General features: G+C 47.8%; 1 protein-coding gene across 1 annotated transcript in view; it reads left to right on the top strand.

The window, feature by feature from the left end:
* Positions 1-12,530, top strand: part of LOC126248939 (synaptojanin-1) — a 133,553-nt gene that overhangs the window by 83,476 nt on the left and 37,547 nt on the right. The window lies entirely within an intron of this gene.

Genomic DNA, 12,530 nt, shown 5'->3' with positions numbered 1-12,530 from the left:
GCTGGGTGCCCTTCCTGATGTTGCTACTTCCTCCGGGAAAGGAATTTGTGTATCTCATCTATCTGCATCTAGTGTTATCTCATGTGCAAGTGAGAGAACATTTTCAGAATGTTTACAAATCGTGTAACAGACGGGACGTAGGTAGCAGCCTGGTATTCAACCAGTCGCATGTGGGAAACCACCTAAAAACCACATCTGGGCTGGCTAGCACGCCAGCGCTCATCATTATTCCCCCAGGTGGATTTGATCAGAGGCCTGAGCACCTCCCTGCGTCCCAGAACCAGGCATTTTAACACTCTCAGATATCCGGGAAGGTAGAATTAAGAAGACTCTGTAAGAAAACAAAATGAAATTATTAGATATATATGGCATAATTAACCACTTTCACACTGAATGTGTACAGCATTTCTCAGTATGATGTTTTGTAAAGGTTTGGTAGAAAGAATGCAAATTCAATAAGCTTTCTCTTCCGCAGTTCACTTTGCCACACAGCAGTGTCAGGCATTGTGAAGAATATCATTCTGTTGCATGTCACACTGCAAACTGTTGTTTTCATTGGGAAATGTGTGTAAATAAAGGCCCCAAGGGAAGAGGAGGTTTCATTGATGCTCTTGACGCCACCTCCAGAGGCCTTTTCATGTTTCTTTCGAGTGGCAGTATGTCTGAAATGTTTTCCTTAGTCACACATAAGAAAACTGCATGATTTCAATGCTAGGCATCACGATTCTGACATCCATCGCAGAGGTGTCACGAGTTGCTGTGATGAGATGTTAGTAAAGCACGTGTGACAATCTTGCCATAGCATGACATGTCCATGGTAGTATTGGACAGAATTATTGGACAGAACTGTGGGGATATTTTGTGCCAATATGACCTCATTAACTCACTTTATACCTCACATGAATTTATGAGCTTGGCTTTTTTTTCCGCATATGTCGACAACTTGCTATTTGAAACATGGCCCAGACCACTGGCGATGTCACAGGGCACAATGCTTTTGGACCATTACAGAGGAAGGTTGTAGGCACCTTTGAGCCAGATTTCAAACTTGTGAGCCGCAATGGGGGCAAATGACCGTGTTTCAAAAAAGTTACCCTTTAATTCTTTTGAGCAATGTATTTTTGTACTACAACTTATCTTGTGTAAATTCTGTATGAATAAAAGGACATTGTACAAATGGGACCAACCAAACAAGGTAGTGTAGTTGTTAAGGCACTGGACTCATATTTGGGAGGATGGAGTTTTTTCTCTGTCCGATTCCATCCTGATTTAGATTTTTTGTGCTTTTCCTAAATCATTTAAGGCAAATGCTGGGATGGTTCCCTCATCAAGGCCATAGCTGATCCCCTGTCCTATCCTCATAAAGCATACATATATAAGCTGTTTGTATGTGTATTTTTCAGCCATTTATTTTCATTGTATTTTGATGACAAATCATATATCATTTTAAGATGATCCTTGGATGGATGAATGAATAAATTAAGGTAGAGGTAGAACATTAGTACACGTAGTGCCCGTTTCAGTGTGGAAGTGATAGAAGTAGCACAGAGAACATAAGGATGTATAGGAAGAGGATTAGCAAATAAAATGTGGAAGTATTAATTCAATTAAAGAATAATAAACAGAAAAAGGTGAAAAGAGAAGGAGAGGAATGTGAGGGGAAGGGTCAGATGCGCAAATGGATGGGGAAATAAATAAGCAAATAATAAAAACAAATTAAATTCTAATGAACATCAGTACAGGAAAGGGGGTGAAAGGCAGTTACCGAAAGAAACATGTTTAAAAATTACTCAGAATTTGAAAGCTTCACTGTACGTAACATGTTTAAAATAATTCTGATCTAATGTGGTTATTTAGTTTGAAAAGGTAGGTTTGTTCTGATTTTCCTTTTGAAGTTGGTTTTTGAAACTAAAAAAAGAGATAGCTATGTACTTGTTGCACTAGATGAGATGGCGAGTTACCTACTTGTGATTTCCAAAATAAAGCACCTGTAAACTATCATAAACATATGTAGATTTTTTTAAGTACGTTATCTGAAAACTACCTTGAACAGTTAAACAGAGAACCGACTTGTGGCGATAACATATTAGACCTTCTGGTGACAAACAGACCCGAACTATTTGAAACAGTTAATGCAGAACAGAGAATCAGTGATCATAAAGCGGTTACAGCATCGGTGATTTCAGTCGTAAATAGAAATATGAAAAAAGGTAAGAAGATTTTTCTGTTTTGCAAAAGTGACAAAAAGCAGATTTCAGAGTACTTGACAGCTCAACACAAAAGTTTTATCTCAAGTACAGATAGTGTTGAGGATCAATGGACAAAGTTGAAAACCATCGTACAATATGCATTAGATGAGTATGTGCCAAGCAAGATCGTAAGAGATGGAAAAGAGCCACCGTGGTACAACAACCGAGTTAGAAAACTGCTATGGAAGCAAAGGGAACTTCACAGCAAACATAAACATAGCCAAAGCCTTTTAGACAAACAAAAATTACATGAAGCAAAATGTAGTGTGAATAGGGCTATGCGAGAGGCATTCAACGAATTTGAAAGTAATGTTCTATGTTCTGACATGGCAGAAAATCCTAAGAAATTTTGGTCTTATGTCAAAGTGGTAGGTGAATCAAAACAAAATGTCCAGACACTCTGTGACCAAAATGGTACGGAAACAGAGGATACAGACTAAAGGCCGAAATACTAAATGTCTTTTTCCAAAGCTGTTTCACAGAGGAAGACTGCACTGTAGTTCCTTCTCTGAATTGTCACACAGATGACAAAATGGTAGATATCAAAATAGATGACAGAGGGATAGAAAAACAATTATAATCGCTCAAAAGAGGAAAGGCCGCTGGACGTGATTGAATACCAGTTTGATTTTACACAGAGTACGCGAAGGAACCTGCCCCCCTTATTGCAGTGGTAGGTCTCTAGAAGAGCGTAGTGTTCCAAAAGATTGGAAAAGGGCACAGGTCATCCCCATTTTCAAGAAGGGATGTCGAACAGATGTGCAGAACTATAGACCTATATCTCTAACGTCGATCAGTTGTAGAATTTTGGAACACCTATTATATTCGAGCATAATGACTTTTCTGGAGACTAGAAATCTACTCTGTAGGAATCAGCGTGGGTTTCGATAAAGACGATCGTGTGAAACCCAGATCGCGCTATTCGTCCACGAGACTCAGAGGGCCATAGACACGGGTTCCCAGGTAGATGATGTGTTTCTTGACTTCCGCAAGGCGTTTTTTACAGTTCTCCGCAGTCATTTAATGAACAAAGTAAGAGCATATGGACTATCAGACCAATTGTGTGATTGGATTGAAGAGTTCCTAGATAACAGAACACAGCTTGTCATTCTCAATGGAGAGAAGTCTTCCGAAGTAAGAGTGATTACAGGTGTGCCGCAGGGGAGTGTCATAGGACTGTTGTTATTCACAGTAAATATAAATGGCCTTGTGGATAACATCGGAAGTTCACTGAGGCTTTTTACGGATGATGCTGTAGTATATCGAGAGGCTGTAACAATGGAAAATTGTACTGAAACGCAGGAGGATCTGCAACGAGTTGATGCATGGTGCAGGGAATGGCAATTGAGTCTCAATGTAGTCAAGTGTAATGTGCTGTGAAGACATAGAAAGAAAGGTCCTTTATCATTTAGCTACAATACAGCAGGTCAGCAACTTGAAGCAGTTAATTCCATAAATTATCTGGGAGTAGGCATTAGGAGTGATTTCAAATGGAATGACCATATAAAATTAATCGTCGGTAAAGCAGATGCCAGACTGAGATTCATTGGAAGAATCCTAAGGAAATGCAATCCGAAAACAAAGGAAGTAGGTTACAGTACGCTTGTTCGCCCACTGCTTGAGTAATGCTCACCAGTGTGGGATCCGTACCAGATAGGGTTGATAGAAGAGATAGAGAAGATCCAATGGAGAGCAGCACGCTTCATTACAGGATCATTTAGTAATTGCGAGAGCGTTACAGAGATGGTAGATAAACTCCAGTGGAGGACTCTGCAAGAGAGACGCTCAGTAGCTTGGTATGGGCTTTTGTTGAAGTTTTGAGAACATACCTTCACCGAGTAGTCAAGCAGTATATTGCTCCCTGCAGTATATTGCTCCCTGCAGTAGCCACCAGAAAGATCGTGGGAGGCGTAAATCAGCACGGCGCCTCACGGACAGTAGTTGCCGCAAGTAAAGTCCCGTCCACCAGAGGACAAGCGAGAATTCGGCCGCGCCCTCTGCCGGCGGAACAACAACAACTCAGGCAGCACGGGCCGTGCCCAATCAGTTCACATCGGGCATGCCTAGCAGACAGTTCCCGGTCTACACTAGGTGAAGTGCGATGGAAACATGAATCGTGTTACTACACTCCCTCCTATGTATATCTCATGAAGAGACCATGAGAATAAAATCAGATAGATTAGAGCCCACACAGAGGCTTACCGACAATCTTTCTTTCCACCAACAATACGAGACTGGAATAGAAGGGAGAACCGATAGAGATACTCAAGGTACCCTCTGCCACACACCGTCAGGTGGCTTGCGTAGTATGGATTTAGATGTAGATGTAGATTTGCAAAGGAATATGTAATAACATTGAAATATGCAAGAATTGTTTTAATCATATCTTATAATATCAAATCTTCAGAAAATGCTCTGTTATTCATTCACTTTTACATCTTCAAACATACCACAAAATTTGGAAAAAAAAAATTAAATCGTCATCAAAACTCATTCATCTAATCTTCAGATGATGAGTTACGTCCTTGTCCTTCTGGAGCTCCTTAATGTGGTAGGTTTTTGTGCAGGAAGTTTGTAAATGTAATATCAAGTGATGGACTTAGAATTTTTTTTATTTGTCCCAGAGTGGGAATATTGATGTTAACAACTGCAAAGTGAGTCCTCAAACTGTCCATTTCTTCACTTGTGGTTTTGGATGTTTTTTTCTCCGTCGCCATATCCACATCGCCCTTATGCATTCAGAAACCCGTTCTTACAAACTCAGATTTGTTCTGTTACTTGTGGCAACAGCGAAATTTTTTTTTTTTTTTAATTCACTCAAGTGCTAGTCATTTTAATGATCTTCTCTATGTTACTGTGAGTAAAGTCTCTTTTCTCTCGTAAGCCTCTAATTTATATCATCTTTCAAAAATGTTTAGCCTTTGTGAATGTGTAAACATTTTATAACACCTTCTGCAGTTCTCTCTACATGGATCTTTCATGCATACTCATGGAGCAGGCATTTTCCTGAATGAAATATAGGATTCTCTGCACTATTGTATGATTTTGGAAACATTTTTTGCCCACTGTTCTGGATATTTTAATTTTTTCCTAGTGTTGCTTGTTCTTGAATTAGTTTCTTCCATGCATTCTAAATGCTGTCCTTTTAAGGGCTGCACATAGTAATGTCATCTTCAGTTGCTTTTTCCATGTCTCGTGATCTACTTTGTTAACATTAACTGGCTTTTAGTACTTGAAAATGAAGCACTTGCTCTTCTTTGTGACTCTTCATCTGGTTTCATCATCAGATGATGGTTGATATTCCAAAATAGCAGAGGGGATATCAGATGGAGAAACTGAATTACAAGTGTTGCCACTGGCAAGCAAAGTAGAAGGCAAAGTGGCTGATTCTGGTGGTTTTACCCTCAGGACACGCAAAGAACCAGTGCTGCCTACAGAACAACTGAAACGTGTTTTAGTATATTGTCTATTTTATATTTGAAACATTTCTTACTATTCAGCTTAACAAACATACAAAAAAAATTAAAGAAGATAATATTTAATGTTACCACCTAAATGTCTCTAAGGAAATTAACAAAACAAGGAAGAGGCACAAAGCGTTGCAGTAGGATTTCAAAACTATGGTACTTTAGGAGAATATTGTAATACATATCAGGATTAGACTCTAAATTCCATAGAACAGCTTCCATCATCCCCCCCCCCCCCTCTGGAACTCATAAATAACAAATTAACACTATAATAGAGTTCTGAAATCAAACATACACACACCTAATTTCTTCACTACAACATAAACTTGACTAACATGTAAAGAATGAAAATCAATGCTCATCAAACATTTTTGGCAATGTAGATAGTATTATAGATGCTCAGGCTACAGAAATATACCAACATTGTATGCTGGTTAAGTATTACGCCAATGTGACTCTAGATATGTACTTCTAGCATTATAGTTATCTCACCATTGACAGTTCATAAGTTCACCGGACAAAAAATTTGTCTACCCAGTGTGCACGCATAGCTGAATCTTTAAGCCTGAATAAATGGCACAGCAGTAGAGTTGTGTGTTCAACCTCACATGCACTGCCTCTGTGTGAGCATAAGGAAGTAGTGATCAGTTAGACATGTATGTTTCAAGCGGGCTTTGCAAATAAACAAGGATAAATGTAAGGACATGACAGAGTGCAAAAGGAGCAATCATGTTTGGCTATGCCGATGGCTATATGGTGTGTGAAGGTGCTGGATTTGTTGGCACTTCATGGCGGACTATTTGTGTCTACAAGCAGTGGTGTAACATACATGACCATGAAACACGATGTAAGAATTGTGGTCAGAAAAAGAACGTGACTGAGAGGGAGCGGAAATGCATTTCAAGGCTTGTGAATCAGAATCACTTCCGAACCTTAGAGGAATTGCTGCAGGCAGTGAATGAAGCAAGAGAACATTGTGATGGGAACTGCATGCAATGCAACATTTGGAGCCAGTCACCTCACAAGAGGCCATTGCTCCCACACATAAAGCTGTGCATCTTCAGTGGGCTGGAGTTTATCAAACATGGACAGTATTTGATTGGCAGAACTTAATGTGGTCTGATGAATCACATTTTTGCCTACATTAAAGTGACGCACATTGATGAGTGAACTGGAGGCCAAATGAAGCATTTCATCCTTAATGTGAGAAAGGTCAAGTTCAAGCTGTAGATGGATCTGTGATGTTTTGCGAGTGTTTTTCTTATCATGAATTGGGCCCGATCAGTGAACTGAGCACTGACATGAACCAGCATGTTTATTTAAACATTCTGAATGAGTGGGTGTTGCCTTTCAGTCTACATTTGCATTATAGTATGTGATATCCCTATTTTTTTCAAGACAACAACAGCAGAGTTCATTGGGCTGGGAGAATATGTGACAGGACAGGTTTTCTGAACACTTCCCCATCCTGTTACTTATTGATTGACCTGCAAAATCACCATACTTGAACCCCATAGAAAATTTGTGTTACACTTTGGAACAGTGGGCAAAGTGCCGACATCAGCATCCTAGCAGTTTGGTGGAATTACGTGATCAAACCCTTAGCGAGTGGGTTAACTTGGATGTGATGTAGCTGCACAACCTCCTGGGCTCACTTCTTAACTGAATCCAGGTGGTTATCAAGTCCAGGGGTGAAACTGCATGGTATGAAATGATGTTTGTAATGATTTGTCTCAAGGTGGCTTAATTTTTTGTCCACTGAACTTGTTGCAGCACAGCTGGATAACTCATAGCACAGAAACACTCCCTTGTTTAATATGTACCCATTTATTGAAATTAATATTGTGTCCCAACAGTAAATTCTGAGATATATCCAGTTGTAGCATTAAATTGAACACATCAAGTACACGAGAGCCATTTACATAACTCAAAAGTGCAAAAATTCGAGTTTCCTAGTTCGTGTACTAATGTGATGATATGTTGGAGAGCAAGTTCCCATCTCTAGAGTTGCAAGAAGCTGGTGCTGAGTGGGAGGGTCCAAATGGCTGGTGTGGTGTAGCAGCCATGTAAGTGTCATGAGTCTTTCTGTAGAGCAGGTGCAGCAACTGGGTACTGGAAATTGCCAATGCAAACAGTTCTCCTATGTTTATTCATTTGATCTGCTGCCAGCCTGGAGGTGGCCATTTTTTTAAGTGCCAGTCAGTTACAATGTCAGCTCGTAAATAATGTGGGTCATTGCACATGTTGCCCTACCTGCAGTAGGGCTGGAGTATGTATCAGTGGGTGGGTGCATAAAGTAGGTGGAACAGGGGTGGTGTCCTTTCAGTGTCATGTAGTTTGACAAGGATGTTCCAAATTTTAGGAAGGTGATGGAAGATGACAGTAGGTAAGATACAGGAGGGAGAGGTGTTCTTGTTTCAGGGGTTGACTCGAGAAAGTTGTAGACCTTGTGGAGAAAGCTGTAGAGGTATTTAAGGTCTGGGTGCTATTGCAAAACAAGGAGGGTGCTTCTGACTCTTTCAGAAGTAGGAGCTATGCCGGGAGGAGAGGAGACAAATTTTTCTCACCAGTTTCTGTTTGAAGGTAACAGTGTTTTTTAGTCTGCTTATGGCAATGTGAGAAGAAATAGGGAGCTCTCTGATTGTGAACGAAACATACATGTATGGAAAAATCAAACACTGGAAAATCCAGTATGAAATAATGACAGTATTATGAAAATGATAGATTGCTACTCACCACATGGAGGAGATGATGAGTTGCAGACAGGCACACAAAAAAGACAGTCGAAATTCGCAAGCACAACTCACACATACATGGCCACTGTCACTGGACACTGAGGCCAGACTGTGAGCAACTACACATGATGGGCAAGCAATCAGTGTGGTGTGGATAAGGAGGAGGCTGGCGCGAGGAAGGAGAAGTATAGTAGGGTAGGGGTGGGGAGCAGTAAAGTGCTGCTTGCGGGAGTATGCAGGGACGTGGGGAGAAGAGTAGGGCAGCTAGGTGCAGTCAGGAGGCTAGGTGGAGGAAGTGGGGGGGAGGGGGGGAGAGAAGTAGAGGAAGGGAAAGAAAAGTGGGGTGGGGTAGAGAGACTAGTGGGTGTGTTGCTGGAATAAAAGGCTGTGTGGCGCTAGAGTGGCAGCATGATGTACTGCTAGAGTGGGAGCAGGGAAGGGGATAGATGGGTGAAGGACAGGACTAATAAAGGCTGAGGCCAAGGGGGTTACAGGAATGTAGAATATATTGCAGAAAGATTTCCCACCTGTGCAATTCAGGAAAGCTGGTGTTGGTAGGAAGAATCCAGATGGCACAGTCTGTGAAACAGTCATTGAAGAGAACAACATTGTGCTGGATAGTGTGCTCAGCAACTGGGTGATCCAGCTGTCTCTTGACCATAGTTTCTCAGTAGCCATTCTTGCAGACAGACATCTTGTTGGTTGTTATGCCTGTGTAGAATGCAACACAGTGGTTGCAGACTGGCTTGTACAGCACATAACTGCTTTCAAAGGTTTCCCTGCCTTTGACAGGATAGATGGTGCTTGCGACCTGACCGCACTGGAGTAGATGGTAATGGGTGGATGTATGGGACAGTTGTACCTAGATCTATTGCAGGGATATGAGGCAAGAGGTTTGGAACAGGGGTAAAGTAGGGATGGACAAGGATATCGTGTAAGTTCAATGGGTGGCAGAATACCACTGTAGGAGGGGTGGGATGGATAGCGGGTAGGATATTCCTCATTTCGTGGCACAATGAGAGATAGTTGAAACCCTGGTAGAGAATGTGATTCAGTTGCTCCTGTTGTGGGTGGTATTGAGTCACGAGGAGAGAGATGAACCACCCAGTTGCTGAGCATGCTACCCAACACAAAGTTCTTTGTTTCAATGACTGCTTCACAGCTGGCATCATCTGGACCCTTCCTACCATCAGTGCTTTTCTGAGTTGCACAGGTGATAACTCTCCCTGCAATATGTCCAACATTCCTGTAACCTCCCTGGTCTCAACCTTCATTAGTCCCTGTCCTTCATCCACCTATTCCCTTCCCTGTTACCACTCTAGCACTATACAGCCTTCTATTCCATTAAATGCACACACTAGTCTCCCCTCCCCCTCCCTCTCCCTACCCCTCACCTCCCTCCCCCTCGCCTCCCGCCCCCTCCCCCTCGCCTCCACCCCTCCCCCTCGCCTCCGCCCCTCCCCCTCGCCTCCCCCTCCCCCTCGCCTCCCTCCCCCTCCCCCTCGCCTCCCTCCCCACCTCCCTCCCCCTCCCCCCGCCTCCCTCCCCCTCTCCCACCTCCCTCCCCCTCCCCCGCCTCCCTCCCCCTCCCCTGCCTCCCTCCCCCTCCCCTGCCTCCCTCCCCCACCCCCGCCTCCCTCCCCCTCGCCTCCCTCCCCTCCCCCTCCCCCCGCCTCCCTCCCCCTCGCCTCCCTCCCCCTCGCCCCCCTCCCCTCCCCCCGCCTCCCTCCCCCTCGCCTCCCTCCCCCTCCCCCTCGCCTCCCTCCCCCTCGCCTCCCTCCCCCTCCCCCTCGCCTCCCTCCCCCTCCCCCTCGCCTCCCTCCCCCTCCCCCTCGCCTCCCTCCCCCTCCCCCTCGCCTCACTCCCCCTCCCCCTCGCCTCACTCCCTCTCCCTCGCCTCACTCCCTCTCCCTCGCCTCACTCCCTCTCCCTCGCCTCACTCCCTCTCCCTCGCCTCAATCCCTCTCCCTCGCCTCAATCCCTCTCCCTCGCCTCAATCCCTCTCCCTCGCCTCACTCCCTCTCCCACGCCTCACTCCCTCTCCCACGCCTCACTCCCTCTCCCACGCCTCACTCCCTCTCCCTCGCCTCACTCCCTCTCCCTCGCCTCACTCCCTCTCCCTCGCCTCACTCCCTCTCCCTCGCCTCACTCCCTCTCCCTCGCCTCACTCCCTCTCCCTCGCCTCACTCCCTCTCCCTCGCCTCACTCCCTCTCCCTCGCCTCACTCCCTCTCCCTCGCCTCACTCCCTCTCCCTCGCCTCACTCCCTCTCCCTCGCCTCACTCCCTCTCCCTCGCCTCACTCCCTCTCCCTCGCCTCACTCCCTCTCCCTCGCCTCACTCCCTCTCCCTCGCCTCACTCCCTCTCCCTCGCCTCACTCCCTCTCCCTCGCCTCACTCCCTCTCCCTCGCCTCACTCCCTCTCCCTCGCCTCACTCCCTCTCCCTCGCCTCACTCCCTCTCCCTCGCCTCACTCCCTCTCCCTCACCTCACTCCCTCTCCCTCGCCTCACTCCCTCTCCCTCGCCTCACTCCCTCTCCCTCGCCTCACTCCCTCTCCCTCGCCTCACTCCCTCTCCCTCGCCTCACTCCCTCTCCCTCGCCTCACTCCCTCTCCCTCGCCTCACTCCCTCTCCCTCGCCTCACTCCCTCTCCCTCGCCTCACTCCCTCTCCCTCGCCTCACTCCCTCTCCCTCGCCTCACTCCCTCTCCCTCGCCTCACTCCCTCTCCCTCGCCTCACTCCCTCTCCCTCGCCTCACTCCCTCTCCCTCGCCTCACTCCCTCTCCCTCGCCTCACTCCCTCTCCCTCGCCTCACTCCCTCTCCCTCGCCTCACTCCCTCTCCCTCGCCTCACTCCCTCTCCCTCGCCTCACTCCCTCTCCCTCGCCTCACTCCCTCTCCCTCGCCTCACTCCCTCTCCCTCGCCTCACTCCCTCTCCCTCGCCTCACTCCCTCTCCCTCGCCTCACTCCCTCTCCCTCGCCTCACTCCCTCTCCCTCGCCTCACTCCCTCTCCCTCGCCTCACTCCCTCTCCCTCGCCTCACTCCCTCTCCCTCGCCTCACTCCCTCTCCCTCGCCTCACTCCCTCTCCCTCGCCTCACTCCCTCTCCCTCGCCTCACTCCCTCTCCCTCGCCTCACTGCCTCTCCCTCGCCTCACTGCCTCTCCCTCGCCTCACTGCCTCTCCCTCGCCTCACTGCCTCTCCCTCGCCTCACTGCCTCTCCCTCGCCTCACTGCCTCTCCCTCGCCTCACTGCCTCTCCCTCGCCTCACTGCCTCTCCCTCGCCTCACTGCCTCTCCCTCGCCTCACTGCCTCTCCCTCGCCTCACTGCCTCTCCCTCGCCTCACTGCCTCTCCCTCGCCTCACTGCCTCTCCCTCGCCTCACTGCCTCTCCCTCGCCTCACTGCCTCTCCCTCGCCTCACTGCCTCTCCCTCGCCTCACTCCCTCTCCCTCGCCTCACTCCCTCTCCCTCGCCTCACTCCCTCTCCCTCGCCTCACTCCCTCTCCCTCGCCTCACTCCCTCTCCCTCGCCTCACTCCCTCGCCCTCGCCTCACTCCCTCGCCCTCGCCTCACTCCCTCGCCCTCGCCTCACTCCCTCGCCCTCGCCTCACTCCCTCGCCCTCGCCTCACTCCCTCGCCCTCGCCTCACTCCCTCGCCCTCGCCTCACTCCCTCGCCCTCGCCTCACTCCCTCGCCCTCGCCTCACTCCCTCGCCCTCGCCTCACTCCCTCGCCCTCGCCTCACTCCCTCGCCTCACTCCCTCGCCCTCGCCTCACTCCCTCGCCCTCGCCTCACTCCCTCGCCCTCGCCTCACTCCCTCGCCCTCGCCTCACTCCCTCGCCCTCGCCTCACTCCCTCGCCCTCGCCTCACTCCCTCGCCCTCGCCTCACTCCCTCGCCCTCGCCTCACTCCCTCGCCCTCGCCTCACTCCCTCGCCCTCGCCTCACTCCCTCGCCCTCGCCTCACTCCCTCGCCCTCGCCTCACTCCCTCGCCCTCGCCTCACTCCCTCGCCCTCGCCTCACTCCCTCGCCCTCGCCTCACTCCCTCGCCCTCGCCCTCGCCTCACTCCCTCGCCCT

This window comes from Schistocerca nitens, chromosome 3 (assembly GCF_023898315.1).
Source record: "Schistocerca nitens isolate TAMUIC-IGC-003100 chromosome 3, iqSchNite1.1, whole genome shotgun sequence".
Taxonomy (NCBI): Eukaryota; Metazoa; Arthropoda; class Insecta; order Orthoptera; family Acrididae; genus Schistocerca; species Schistocerca nitens.
The sequence above is the reverse complement of the archived record's forward strand: the minus strand, read 5'-3'. Positions and strand labels throughout refer to the sequence as shown.